This window comes from Xyrauchen texanus, chromosome 40, assembly GCF_025860055.1.
Source record: "Xyrauchen texanus isolate HMW12.3.18 chromosome 40, RBS_HiC_50CHRs, whole genome shotgun sequence".
NCBI lineage: Eukaryota > Metazoa > Chordata > Actinopteri > Cypriniformes > Catostomidae > Xyrauchen > Xyrauchen texanus.
The window spans coordinates 32,677,742-32,691,938 of NC_068315.1; the positions used below are offsets into that span (position 1 = coordinate 32,677,742).

The window sequence follows — 14,197 nt, forward strand, 5'->3', positions numbered from 1 at the left end:
TCATCTTTCGCGAGTCTTCGGGTTCGGCCGGGTCCGAGTCTTTCGTTCTTCCTGTCAGTCCCATAGAGACTATGCTGCTGTCAGTACCGGAAAGAGAAATGATTAGTTCGTCTGGTTCGGTTTCGGCCGGGTCCGAGTCTTTCGTTCTTCCTGTCAGTCCCATAGAGACTATGCTGTCAGTACCGGAAAGAGAAATGATTAGTTCGTCTCTTCGGTTTCGAGTCGTTCGTTCTTCAAGTCAGACTCACAAACCCATAGCACTATGCAGAGACAGAAATGATTAGTTCATCTTTCGAGTCTGAGTCCTTCGTTCTTTTGTCACGTGACAGCTGGTATCTCGCATCAAATAAAACATTAGATTCGTATTATTGACTGCGTCTGAATGTACATTGTTTTATATGTTGGGAATTAACATACAATTATCAAAATATATGTACAATAAACATCATCTGAAAAATAAAAAAGGTCCATCTTATTATTGTCCCTGTCCATCTCTTTTTTATTGTTAATATGTTTTTAGTTTTTATTATTATTATTGTTATTAGGATATATATATATATATATATATATATATATATATATATATATATATATATACATACATACATACATACATACATACATACATACATACATACATACATACATACACACACACACACACGTTTATATATATATATATATATATATATATATATATATATATATATATATATACATACATATATATATACATACATACATATATACACACATACACATATATATATATATATATATATATATATATATATATATATATATAAACGTGTGTGTATATATATATATACACACATACATACACACACACACACACACACACACACACATACACAATGTGTGTTTGGTTCAAACAAGAGTTTAGCCAATGGTTGAGATGAATTGCAACTGTCACTCAAGGCTGTCACCAAGGGGATAGTGACCCTTTCACACCCATCCCCATTGTTTTGCGCAAGGTGAGGAGCAGAGAAGAGACAGATCAGGACAATGTTGAGCTCTAGAAAAGGAGTGATGTTTGGACTCATTTTGTTGCAACTTCGGCCACTGAGGCAAAATGCAACATCTGCAAGAAAAATTTTTCTACTAAAGGAGGAAGCACTTCAAATTTGAGAAGACACTTGAAAAGCTCACATCCAACTGTGCTGTTAGCACAAGTTAGAACAGAGATTGAAGATGGTGGCCCTGCAGCAGCTGGAGCTGTGTCCACCACCAGCACCTCTTCTGCTGGATATTCAACTTCTTTGGCTGGCACCTCATCTGCAGAATCCAGTATACCAGCAGCACCTACCACCATCCAAGGAGCAGTTAGGTCAAGGAGGCCACAGCAGCAAACATCTATGAGTAGTTTCATAATGCGTCCAATGGATCCGTTAAAACAGAGCAAACTAGATGAGGCTCTGGTCAAAATGATTGCTTGTGACTTTCAGCCCTTTTCTATAGTGGAGGATAAGGGCTTTAAGGAATACTCACATCTTCTGGACCCATCATACAGCCTACCTAGCAGAAAAACTCTAACAAAAACTGTAATGCCTAGGCTGTTTGAGAAGTTAAGAGCTGACATCATGGACACAATCAAGAGAGCATCTGCTGTATGTCTTACAACAGACTGCTGGACCTCTGTGTGTGACCACCACAAGTTACATGGCTGTGACTTGCCATTTCATAGAGGACTTTCAGATGACCTCTTTTCTCCTGGACTGCTTTGTGTTGACAGACAGACACACTGCTGCTCACCTGGCAAGTGAGTTGACCAGGGTTACAAATGAATGGGGTGTGGTTGACAAAATTGTAGCCTGTGTCACAGACAATGCCAGCAACATTGTTTCAGCCCTGAAAGACCACCTCCACTGGGATCACGTACCTTGTTTTGCACATTTATTGAACCTCATTGTGAGAGCTGCACTGAAAGAGGTCCAAGCAATATTGCAAAAGGTCAAGACAACTGTTGAGTTCTTCCATAGAAGCACAGTTGCTTCAGATAAGCTGAAGGCCACGCAAAAACAGATGGGTCAAGAGCAGCTGCGCTTAAAACAGGATGTGGCCACAAGGTGGAATTCAACATTTTATATGTTAAAAGATTTATTGAAATCAAAGAGCCAATCATCTCCATCCTGGCTCTCACTAATGCATCTCTGCCAACCTTGTCAGCCTGATGAATGGGAAATCTGCAGAGAAATCGTGGATATTATTCATCCATTTGAGGAGGTCACTACAGAAGTGAGTGCAGAAAAGTAAGTATTTTTTAAATTTAAATTTTTTGATTATCATTCATATAAAAAAACACATTTTAAACTCTATATTTCTTAATCATGCATGTATTTCTATGTGTAATATTGATTTTGGCTTTGTTATATGTACAGTATGTAAACAATTGTAAATTTTTTTGTAGGTTTGTGACTGCCTCCAAAATAATTTTGATGACCAGAGGTCTTCTGAGGATTGTTGCCCGGAATCAAAGGAATCCATCCAGATTTGAAGCTGTTAAAAAACTAGTGGACACCCTAATGTCAGAAATGACTAAAAGGTTTGGCAGAGTGGAGCTCATTGAGAAGCTTGCTGATGCAACTTGCTTGGATCCAAGGTTCAAAAAGCAAGCCTTTGTCAACCACCAGGCAGCAGAAGAGACTGTGAAGAGGGTTACAACAGCTGCAGCAGCTATTAACCCAACTCAGAGTGAAGAGGAGAATCCTCCAGATTCTGGTGTGACTTCCAGTGCAGGGGCCATGTTTTGGGAAGACTTTGATGAGAGGGTAGCAAGCTTGAGGCCTTCTGCTACCTCTTCAACTACATCAGATGCTATGGTTGAGATGCGGGCCTACCTTGCGGAACCACTCTTACCCCGTACATCAGACCCTCTGGCATGGTGGAGGAGATGTTCACCTGTTTATAAAAGCCTTTCTGAGGTCATGAAGGCTAGACTTTGCATTGTGGCCACATCTGTACCATCTGAAAGAGTATTTTCTAAGACTGGGCAGATTATCTCAGACAGAAGAAACAGGCTCAGCCCAGCCAAGGTCCGGGAGCTTGTTTTTTGAATGCAAACATGCCTTAAAGCAGGCCCTAAATATATAGCCACAGTGTGTTTTAAAATTATTTCTTTTTTATTTATTTGAAAAGCCTGGCTTGTTGTGCAATATTGTGTTAGGCTTTATATTGTGATTTAAGTTATATGGTTATGCTCTGTGGCTTTATAGTGTCCTTTTCATTCTTATTTATTTTTTATTTATTTTTATTTAATTCCTTTTTGGATAGTTATCCAATTTTTTTAAAGCATTGTTGGCAAAAAATAAACAAACAATAAACATCCAGTCAATATAGTGTGTACAGTGTTGTAATAAGCTATGTTACAAAGGTGTAGGTTTCATAGGTTTATTAAATAACTGCATATTTAAGTTATATACTGTGACTTTTCACAAAACAACTCGTAGACTTTTTAGGTGATTTTTTATGGACTAAAAAACATAGTGAATGGAAAAATGCATGAATACTACATTCTACATTACTACATTCAATGTTATAGAAAAGAATCTTCATGACAGAAATTCACAAATACATATGAAAAAAGATACAATTTGAGACCAGAAACGTAACATGTAACTGTAAAAGTAAAAATCAAATAAAAAACTAACTACAACATGTTTGTAAGAATGATGTGAATTATGAACTAGGTTAAGTATTTAATAGGGCTGTCACGTGACAAAAGAACGAAGGACTCAGACTCGAAAGATGAACTAATCATTTCTGTCTCTGCATAGTGCTGTGCTATGGGTTTGTGAGTCTGACTTGAAGAACGAACGACTCGAACCGAAGAGACGAACTAATCATTTCTCTTTCGGTACTGACAGCATAGTCTCTATGGGACTGACAGGAAGAACGAAAGACTTCGGACCCGGCCGAACCCAAACCCGAAGACTCGAGAGTCGAGACTTGAACTAATCATTTATCTTTCCGGATCCGGACCGGTATGCTGCATGTGCATGCAGTCAGTGAGTGCATTGGCTGCTGTGTCACACCACACGGCCCACACACAGACACTGACGAGTCGACATCGACAACTAAGTATTTTTAACGTTTTGAAGTTCGAACCCGATGACACAAGAGGCGGAGAAAAAGGAGGTGAGGTGAACTAACTGCAATAGCTTAAACTTAAGACCCAATTAATAAATTAACATTTCGGTTTCTTATAAATTGGCTTTGGCTGCATTACCCTATAGTTTATTTTTATTTATTTATTTCAAATTGAATCAACATTTTCGTAAGTAGACTACTTGATGTTTTGGGCTATTTAACATGACATTTAATTATATTCTGCTGAAATGAACGAAATGAACGAAATGACTCGAAAAAAGATTCGTTCATTTTGCTGAACGAGACTCAAAGATCCGAGTCAGTAAAATGATCCGAACTTCCCACTACTACCGCTCACACACACTCTCTCTCCCACACCCACACCCACACTCACTCTCACACACACTCTCTCTCCCACACCCACACTCACTCACTCTCGCGCTCACACACACACACTCACTCTCGCGCTCTCACACTCCCACACCCACACTCACTCACTCACTCACTCACACACACACTCAGAGTATATCCATTAGTCATTACCTCTTTTACAAGGTATTGCACCTTGAGGTACCAGCGCGTGTGAACGTCATGGCAACGTACAAAACAAAGTACCTCGCGCGGGAAACACTTAACGTAAATGCGCGTAACTAACGTAAATCAAGCAGGCTAGTATGCAGCATAAGCCACAAAGTGTTGGCGAAATAAAAATTAATGGACAGATTTTTTTTTTTTCCAGAAAACTTCTTGCACAAAATAAATTCAAGCACTTTCAAGGACCTGTATGTATGTATGTTTATTTTCAAGAACTTTCCAGGGCCTTGAATTGTATTTTTCAGATTCACAAACTTTCAAGGATTTCAAGGACCCGTGGGAACCCTGCTATTATTACATTAGCTAACTACCAACTAACCAGATAAAATTAACAAATTGACAAGCACTTACTGGGCAGAATGGCTCTTCAAATGGCGGACGAAATTGGAGGTTGTCGTCTGGCTGTCTGCGATCTTAACGTTGCATGTCTTGCAAAGCGCTGTTCGTCTTTTGCCATCTTGATAATAATTTTTGAAGCCGAAAGCGATGACCCTCTGTAACCTTACCGCGGCTGACATGTTAATGTGTTATCTGATCTAAGTGGGTGTGGTGTGCGTAAGGTACGAGAGGGCATGGCTGATGATAGCCTATAGTGTCGTGATCCAGTCATGACAAAACTATTCTCAGCCTGCGCTCCAGCTGGATCAACTTTATTTTTTAAAATAATGTACATATTTTATATTCAAACTGAAAACATGATGTGATTAACACTCAAGTCATTCAAGTCTTCGTGTCTCAAGTCAAGTCAAGTCCCGAGTCTTTAACTTCCAAGTCCGAGTCAAGTCTCAAGTATTTTATTTTTTGTCAAGTCAAGTCACAAGTCATAAAAATAGCGACTCGAGTCGACTCGAGTCCAAGTCACCAAGTCACAAGTCCCTGTCGTTCTACAATATAATTTGACTCTCGATGGATGTACTGTTACATCATCTTCAACAGCGAAGAACTTAGGTGTTATATTTGAAACCAATTTGTCCTCTGAAAATCAAATTACCAATGTTTGTAGAGCAGCATTTTTCCACCTAAGACATATTGCTAAATTACGGCAAATGCTCTCTGTTGCTGATGCCGAAAAACGAATTAATGCGTTCATGATCTAAAGACTAGATTATTGTAATGCATTACTGGGAGGATGTCCAGCAAAATCAATAAATAAACTTCAATTGGTTCAAAATGCAGCAGCCAGAGTGCTAATGAGAACCAAGAAATATGATCATACCCAGATAGCAAAAAATATCCGCACGGCTTCTTTTTGCCGCCGACCCTAAGCTGTCGGCTATAGGTGCGTACCACTGGCGGGGATGAAATGTTTGCCGCCGAATTCGTCACTCCCATTTCTTGCGAGATGCCAGCGAACAGCCGCTGGGCCGACTGCTTCATTTTCTCTGGCGGTTGCCTCCGTCTAATGAACCGCGGCTGGCGGCAAGCCGCTTTGAAATACAAGGATTTCTACTCTCAAAATCGACCAGCCATGTTGGCTATTATTATTTTTTGCTCCAAAGCCAAAAGGTTTAGGAAATTACATTTAAATTACTTTGAAACTCTGAAGCGATTATACAGTAATATATGTAAAATATATTGAATTATTTTATGCACTTAGGTGAAAATTGTTTACAATTTTTTGATTGATGCACATTTGAGACATGCACCAATAAACCAAAAAGAATTCCTTTTGTAAAACTTACTTGCCAATAAATATCTTTCTGATTCTGATTAGGTTTTAAAATAGATATTTAATTCATGGTATGAACAATTTAGCAGAATAAATCTATGAAGTTAGACTTTTCACCAATGCCTGACTATCAGTGAACAGTGAAAGACATCTGCAACATGGCCAAAATCTTGGGTATACTTTATATTCTTTTTATTAATTTGCAACCATGGTAATATCTATCATTAACATGAAAATTTTGACATGAAGGATAAACTCAATGAAAAAGCTAAATTATCCTCTGGTTTCACAGTTGCGCAGAAATTTCGTTTATGTCTTAAAACATTTTCAACCTCGATTTTTTTGTTATTTTTGCAGGTAGGCCTAAGGGATTCATTTGCAATTATGACCTGTACAAATGTTTAAAAAGTGTTAAAAGTCCCTGTAAAGGCAATACAAAAAAAAAATCTAAACACATTACAAAGACTGTGAATTGTGAAGTACTGACTAGCCTACGTGCACAAGCGTAGTGACGAACTTCCGCTGTCGCCAGAAGTCGGCATTTATGTTTCCGGTTTACTTTTGCGCGTCGCCCGAAATGTCTGTTTTTACTCGATGTCTCCAGGATCTTTCGAAAATAAGCGTCAGCGATGTTCATCGCATTGTTGATGCCTGGTCCCCTGCTTCCGCACAACTACAAGGGTAAGTATTTTAATCTAATGTGGTGTGCCGGCAGATAGCGGTTAAGCTAGTTCGCGACGTGTTCATTTTTAATGTAACATTAGTATAGAAGCTTGTTTTTTCGTAGTTTTAAAGCAGACTGTTTGTTATTTTTTGCTTGTTACTTATTATAACCCGATGTTCCTGGGGACTTGGCTAAGGTTATTCATGTTTAATGTAACTCAAATCTAATGAAAACCGTTATTGTAGGCAGGTAAATTTCCCTAGCTGGTCCCCACCGGGTAAAATGCGTTCTTATTCAAGTTTTCAACTCAGTCATTCGTTTGAGATGCAATCTTGTGTTATAAGTATTAGGCTATCATGATTAAACGGCGAACAAGCTATGTAAATAAGTATTTAATATGACATTTTACTTATGCAGGTGGTACTGAAAGATTCAATTCCTGTGGAGCTTATGCAACACAGCTGCACGTGTTGCTGGAGCAGCATTATGCAACCACTGCGTTGCTTTGCTGTTCCAGTCAGCACACTACTCTGAACTGAATGTGCCAGTTGTGCCTCCTGTGCAAAGCTGTACTGAAGGGGAACAGCAGTGGCACAAGCCAAGAACTTTGGTAAGTTTGCACTATAATTATAGACCTGTTGGCTATATTTTCTAACTACTTTTAACTGTATCCAGAATAACTTGATAGGGTATAAAGCCAGGCCCTGTGGAAAAGATGGCTGGCTGTCGGCTAAACCAAATGTAAGTGTAAAGTGCAACAACCGAGGGTGTAAGGTAAAGGCTGAATATTGTAGATTTATAACAATATGTTGCATGTTTGAATTAAAATACCTGTGGATATGCCACTTCCCACTCATTAAAGTTTTATGTTCTACAAAGGAGCAAACTCTACAAAGGCCTGACTGGAGATTTGCCTGATCTATCCCTCCTTCAGGTGAGTAGGGATATAACAATATCAAATTTCACTGTACAGTATGATATATCAACCAAAATCTGTATACCAATATTTCATTATTTTCTTTTTCCTCCCCTTTTACAAACAAATATTCTGCTTCAAAGAAAGAAAATGAAATTGAATTGATGTTCTCATAAGGGTCCTTTATTATGAACTTGTATGCCATGCATAACATACTGTGGATAGCAATTACAGGGAAAGGTACTGGTATGATAATTGTGGTTATATTATATTACTATTATATTTAGTGTATTGCTAATCAATATATTGTTACTTCCCAGGTGACAGCAGCTCACTTGAAGAGCAGGTGAAGCAAGTTGGGACAATCTGGGCAATCAGGCACAACTTGCAAACAACACCTTTGGTTGTTGGTTTAATTCCCACTGGGGCCACCTGTACATGTAGTAGACCTAGATATAAATGTAATTGTTTAGTAGTTGAGGGACCAGGACTGACTACTTTATTCTTTTATTCTGGGAACCCCTGTAGGTGCAGATCAGATCCTAATGCTGCAACGTCTTGGAGAGTTTGGCGATGTTGTGCGTAGCATGGACAACAAAATGGACACTATGCTGCAACATTTCAGTGCCAATGTGTCTGTTGGAGAGTTATCCCTGCCAGGGGATCTGTTACTTCCCCTAGACACCCAGGAAGATTTGGCGTTGCTTGACAACAGTTTGAGGCAGGATAAAAGAGCTCCAGCAACGATTTGTAAGTGTGCTGATTTCGTTTATAACGCCATAGGGTAATCTAAAAAGTAAAATTAAGATTGTACACTGCATATTATACAGTCTGAATCCACAGCCTGTCACATTTTAAATTTATGAGAAGCTTCAGAGAAATTTAATTTGTAACACCTTTTTTTTTTTTTTCAGCTTCGGTTTTTGGCAATCAAATGTGGGAGGGACCTAAAGACAACCGTGTGGCGAATGCGTCAGAGTATCTTCTCTAATCACCTTTCCATCAATACAACCTGGACTGGTGTAGGGGATAAAGCATGTTTTAGAGACATGTTCCTGAAGACCATTGTTCAAAGTAAGTTGGATTTTTTTTTTTATATTTAAGTAGATGTGTATGACCTTATGCCATTCAAATGGAATGACAGATCTTTATTTTCTACAGGAGCCATCCGGAAGAACCCGGCAACCCAAGATGCCACTGATGAGGCGATCCAGGTTAACGTTACGCTTTACCTGAAAGGAGCATCTGACCGTGAAGGTGGAAAAAGGTGCCGCACAGCTGAGAGGGACCCACAGCTGACCCCTTAAACCTAGGCTGACTACTGACACCCCAGCATCACTGACAACTGGAACCCTTTCTTTATTCTGCAGTCAGTAACATCAAGACCCCTAAAAAAGCGTCAGACTACACTCACCCAATCCACACTCTTCACTGTGGAAATTGCTCTTTTTTTTTTCTTTCTTTTTTTTTCTCGTGACCCTGCCTTGAGGGCAGCTCCTTGGATGAATATGGGATGGTTTGTCCTTTTATACAGGCGCACGAGGAATCGCTGAAGATATGCCAATTTGCACTGCCTCATTCTGGAGGTCGGGGAAAACCGGTGATTCTTAGCCCGCTACGCCACACAGACCCCAACCACTCCAGACATTCTGATTGGCTGTGTTCTCTACAGCCAGATTTTCTGCTGTTAATTATATTTATTCCCACTTGTTGTCATGTGTAAGTTGAATGTCAAAATGTATATTATACCTGTTATCCTGCACATTCCTTGATACCAAAGATCTCAATTATTTCATATGCAATTTGCTGCTTATTTCATTGTTACAGTGCTTAACTATTCTATTTTTAAATATAGCTTGTAAATCCTAGATTATACATCTAATACTTGATATTTGCACATTATCTGGTATCAAATATTCTACTTACCGTGACTTTATTATTGGCTTATTTCATTCCGTCAGTGCTTAACGATTCTATTATAGTTTGTAAATCCTATTTCATGCCTGATATTTGATATTGCACATTAACTAGTACCAAAAATTCTACTTTCATTCCGTCACAGTGCTTAACTGTTATTCTATTGTTAAATATAGCTTGTAAATCCTTGTGCCACAGGTCAGCATTGCAGTTATAATGGTATATTCTACTCCAGAGCTTTACTCTAAATTATTACCACTTAACCTATTGTTAGAAATGACTTGTAAATATGATGTTATACCTCAATTTATTTGGTATCCTGCACTTTATTTGGTACCAAATATCCTCATTGCTTATGTTTACTGGTAATTCTTTTCATCCCAGAGCTGACCTCTTTATATTATTAACAATTATTGTAAGTGTTTCAATAGTGTTTTTTTTTTAACCAAACTTTAATTGGAAACTTGCATGTTCTTTAGTGTGTGTGTGTGTGTGTGTGTGTGTGTGTATATATATGTTTGTATTTTTCTGTTATTTATATTTCAGTGATCTGACATTGTGTTTCAATGAGTTACTGTACTTTGAAATGTGGAATTAAAACGCCAAATGGAAATTTGTCTGGTTTGATCAATGATTATTCTTGATAAACTGCATGCTATATATATATATATATGTGTGTGTGTATATATATAATGTGTGTGTGTGTGTATATATATGTTTGTATTTTTCTGTTATTTATATTTCAGTGATCTGACATTGTGTTTCAATGAGTTACTGTACTTTGAAATGTGGAATTAAAAGCGCCAAATGGAAATTTGTCTGGTTTGATCAATGATTATTCTTGATAAACTGCATGCTATATATATATATATATGTGTGTGTGTATATATATAATGTGTGTGTGTGTGTATATATATATATATATATATATATATAATTTTTAAATATTTAAAGATAACTATGTATAAGTATATATCGATATAAATATGTATAATCTTTATATATTGAATTATTGTTATATGAGGGGCTTTCTCAGCAAATATTTCTATATGCGATTAATCGCGATTAATTAATCGGGACACCATGTAATTAATTCGATTAAAATTTTTAATCGATTGACAGCCCTATTTAAAATATGTTTTCACTATAGTGTTATAATTGGAAAATTGACTGCAGAAGATGAAAGTTGAGTTTTAAATTAAATTTGATACCAAGTATGTGAACACTGATTACATGTTTGATATAGAGGGTGCCCTGTCCTTGAGAAACAAGGTCCTTCCTCAGGGGAATTCGCCAGGCTGTCACGAGGAGTGTGAGATCCGAGAACCAAGTCCAAGTGGGCCAATAGGGGGCCACCAGAGTGACCTCCAGAGCCTTCCATGGCTCCGCCTCTAGAGCCTCCTACGGTGCCACCTCCCTTGGCTCCGCCTCCAGAGCCTTCCATGGCTCCGCCTCTAGAGCCTCCTAGGGCGCGACCTCCCTCGGCTCCGCCTCCAGAGCCTTCCATGGCTCCGCCTCTAGAACTTCCTACAGCACCACCTCCCTCAGCTCCGCCTCCAGAGCCTCCCAGGTCTCCGCCTCTAGAGCCTCCTACAGCGCCACCTCCCTCGGCTCCGCCTCCAGAGCCTCCTATGGCTCCGCCTCTAGAGCCTCCTACGGTGCCACCTCCCAAAACCCAGGTCTCTGCCTCCCGAGCCTTTCACGGCTCCGCCTCCTGAGCCTTCCATGGCTCCGCCTCTCGAGCCTCCCAGGGCTCCGTCTCTCGAGCCTCCCAGGGCTCCGCCTCTTGCGCCTCTAGAGCCTCCCAGGGCTCCGCCTCTCCCACATCCCGAGCCTCTTGAGCCTCCCAGGGCTCCGCCTCTCGAGCCTCCCGAGCCTTCCAGGGCTCCGCCTCCCAGGGCTCCGCCTCTCGAGCCTCCCAGGGCTCCTTACACGGCTCCGCCTTACACGGCTCCACCTCCTGAGCCTTCCACGGCTCCGCCTCTATTGCCTCCTACGGGGCCACCTCACTCGGCAGCACATCCACTGGTGTGTTGAGGTTTCCCAGGATATGAGTGGTATGCAACGACCTCAGTCGCGGTGCTGTCTGAGCGAATCAAGACGTGCTTGTCCCGGATGAACACACGGTATGTGCCGCGGCGCCATGCCCATCTCGGGATTCGAGTCTGAAGCCAGTGCTGAAGCGGTCTCATATGCATCAACCCAAGTGGCGGAACTGCCACGGAGGATGCCATATCCTCCAATGAGCACCGACTGCGTGTGCTCATTGGTGAGGCGCACTGTCATTGAGACTGAGTCTAACTCCATGCCGAGATAAGAGATGCTCTGAACCAGGGCGAGCTTGCTTTTTTCCCAGTTGACCTGAAGCCCTAGATGGCTGAGGTGCCTGAGCACCTGGTCCCTGTGGGCGCACAATAACTCTCGAGAGTGGGCTAGGATGAGTCGTCGAGGTTGTTGAGTATGCGGATGCCCACTTCCCTTAGCGGGGCAAGGGCTGCCTCTGCATCCTCTGTAAAGACATAAGGGGACAGGGACAGGCTGAAGGGGAGGACCTTGTACTGATACGCCTGGCCATCGAACGCGAACTGTAGGAAGGGTCGATGTCGAGTCAAGATAGAGACCTGGAAGTATGCGTCCTTCAGGTCCAAAGCTGCAAACCAGTCCTGATGCCGGATGCAAGAATGTGTTTGAGCATCTTGAACGGGAGTTTGTGCAAGGCCTGGTTGAAAACTCGAACACTGGTGTCTCCGATGTCCCTGTGCCGCATAAGTTGGGCTTATTTAACAAAAATAGCACCATTTAGTATCCGGAGTGGCCACTGCGTGCTACCGCGCCGCTAACTTGGATCAATGTCACAGGTTCTTAATATTTATTTCTTTATTTTAAATTAAGATGATAAAATTAAGAGGTACACAAACTAATTATATTACTCTTATCTATTGTAATATTTTGACATTTTAAGTATATAATTCAAAACGTACTGTGACAGGTGTGCCAATGCTGCTTTGCAAGGCTGTAACCACACATTTAGAACTGGGGGTAATAGCTTAACTATTAGCCATCGAAAAACCCATCATTGCTGAAAACTAATGGTCGGGATTGCATCACTTTAATGTGTTCGGCAGAAGAAAAAAAAAAGCACACATCTGGGATGGCAAAATGGTGAGTAAATGATGAGAGCATTTTCATTTTTGGATGAACTATCCCTTTAAGAACACAAACTGCTTTTCACTTTAAAAAGTTTGGGCACAGAGACTATAAATAAAAAAAGAACAAATTCAATGCAAGGCTGTACAAATGTTCCACTCTATCTCTGTATCTTAGCAATTTAACTCTCTAGATCCATATCATAATGTACACCAACTGTCAAATATACCAAAAAGTCTCAGACATTTTTTTAACAGGCATATTCCACAAAGCTTTTTAACAAAGCATTCAAGTTACAGTTCCTAAAATTTGGAGTGTGTCTGTCAAAAGGCATGAGAAAAGTCAAGCAAACAAACAAATGACTATGACTCAAGGTAAAAATTTGAACAAAAAAAGGCAGTTTTATTGCAATATTAAGTGACTAACAGTATAGTTCCCCATGGCTTTTTAACAATGAAAATGATGTGCTATTAAATAAATAAATATAAATGAAATGCTAATTGAGACAACCAACATGAACATCTGTCTAACACAATGCACACACGCACACACACAAAAACACAGACAGACACACACACAGACTTTCAGTTGCACATAGAGTGAAGGGCAACATCTAGCTCATCAGTTGTATATACAGTAATTTATATGAGAATAAAACTGATTCAGGGTTTCAAATCTGTTGCTATCAGGATGATGACAGTGGTCAATCCACTGCAGACATATTGTAATGATGTAATAGATGACAAACAGATGGCGAACATACAGTACAATACAACAGCATGGAAGAGGTTATAATACACTGATCCATCAGAGCATAGTCTGTTTATTTAGTGTCGAGTTGGCAACACAAGCCACAGATATTCTTTCAGCAGTAGTATACTATGTACAGAGCAATCTCATAATCAAATATATTTTAAGAGGCAAGAAAAATAATAATATAAGGCAGCTATTCCAGAAATATCTTTTTATTACCTCTTTGGACAGTAAACTGGAAGGTCAAGCATCTTGTTATCAGTTTTCGCTTGTTTTTGGCAGAGGAGTATTCTGACGTTTGAATTGTAAGAATATAAAAAAATTATTACATGATGATGATAATTTAAAAATTCTAATTTGTAACTTGTATGTAGTTTGCTTTGCTTCACACACTGTTAATAGTTAATGTCTGTTTAAGTGTCTGTATGAT

The 14,197-nt window shown here is 39.7% G+C and overlaps 1 long non-coding RNA gene across 9 annotated transcripts; it reads left to right on the top strand.

The window, feature by feature from the left end:
* Positions 1–7,034: 7,034 nt before the first annotated feature.
* On the top strand, positions 7,035–10,766 carry LOC127633395 (uncharacterized). Of its 9 annotated transcripts, none has more exons than XR_007969209.1 (6): positions 7,035–7,051; positions 7,452–7,775; positions 7,914–7,968; positions 8,094–8,700; positions 8,865–9,024; positions 9,112–10,766. It is a non-coding gene; the product is annotated as an uncharacterized LOC127633395 (long non-coding RNA). The 9 variants fall into 9 exon arrangements; XR_007969206.1 differs by having other exon boundaries at positions 7,452–7,644; positions 7,710–7,775; positions 7,914–8,700; XR_007969211.1 differs by having other exon boundaries at positions 7,452–7,644; positions 7,723–7,775; positions 7,914–8,700.
* The last annotated feature ends 3,431 nt before the right edge of the window (positions 10,767–14,197 follow it).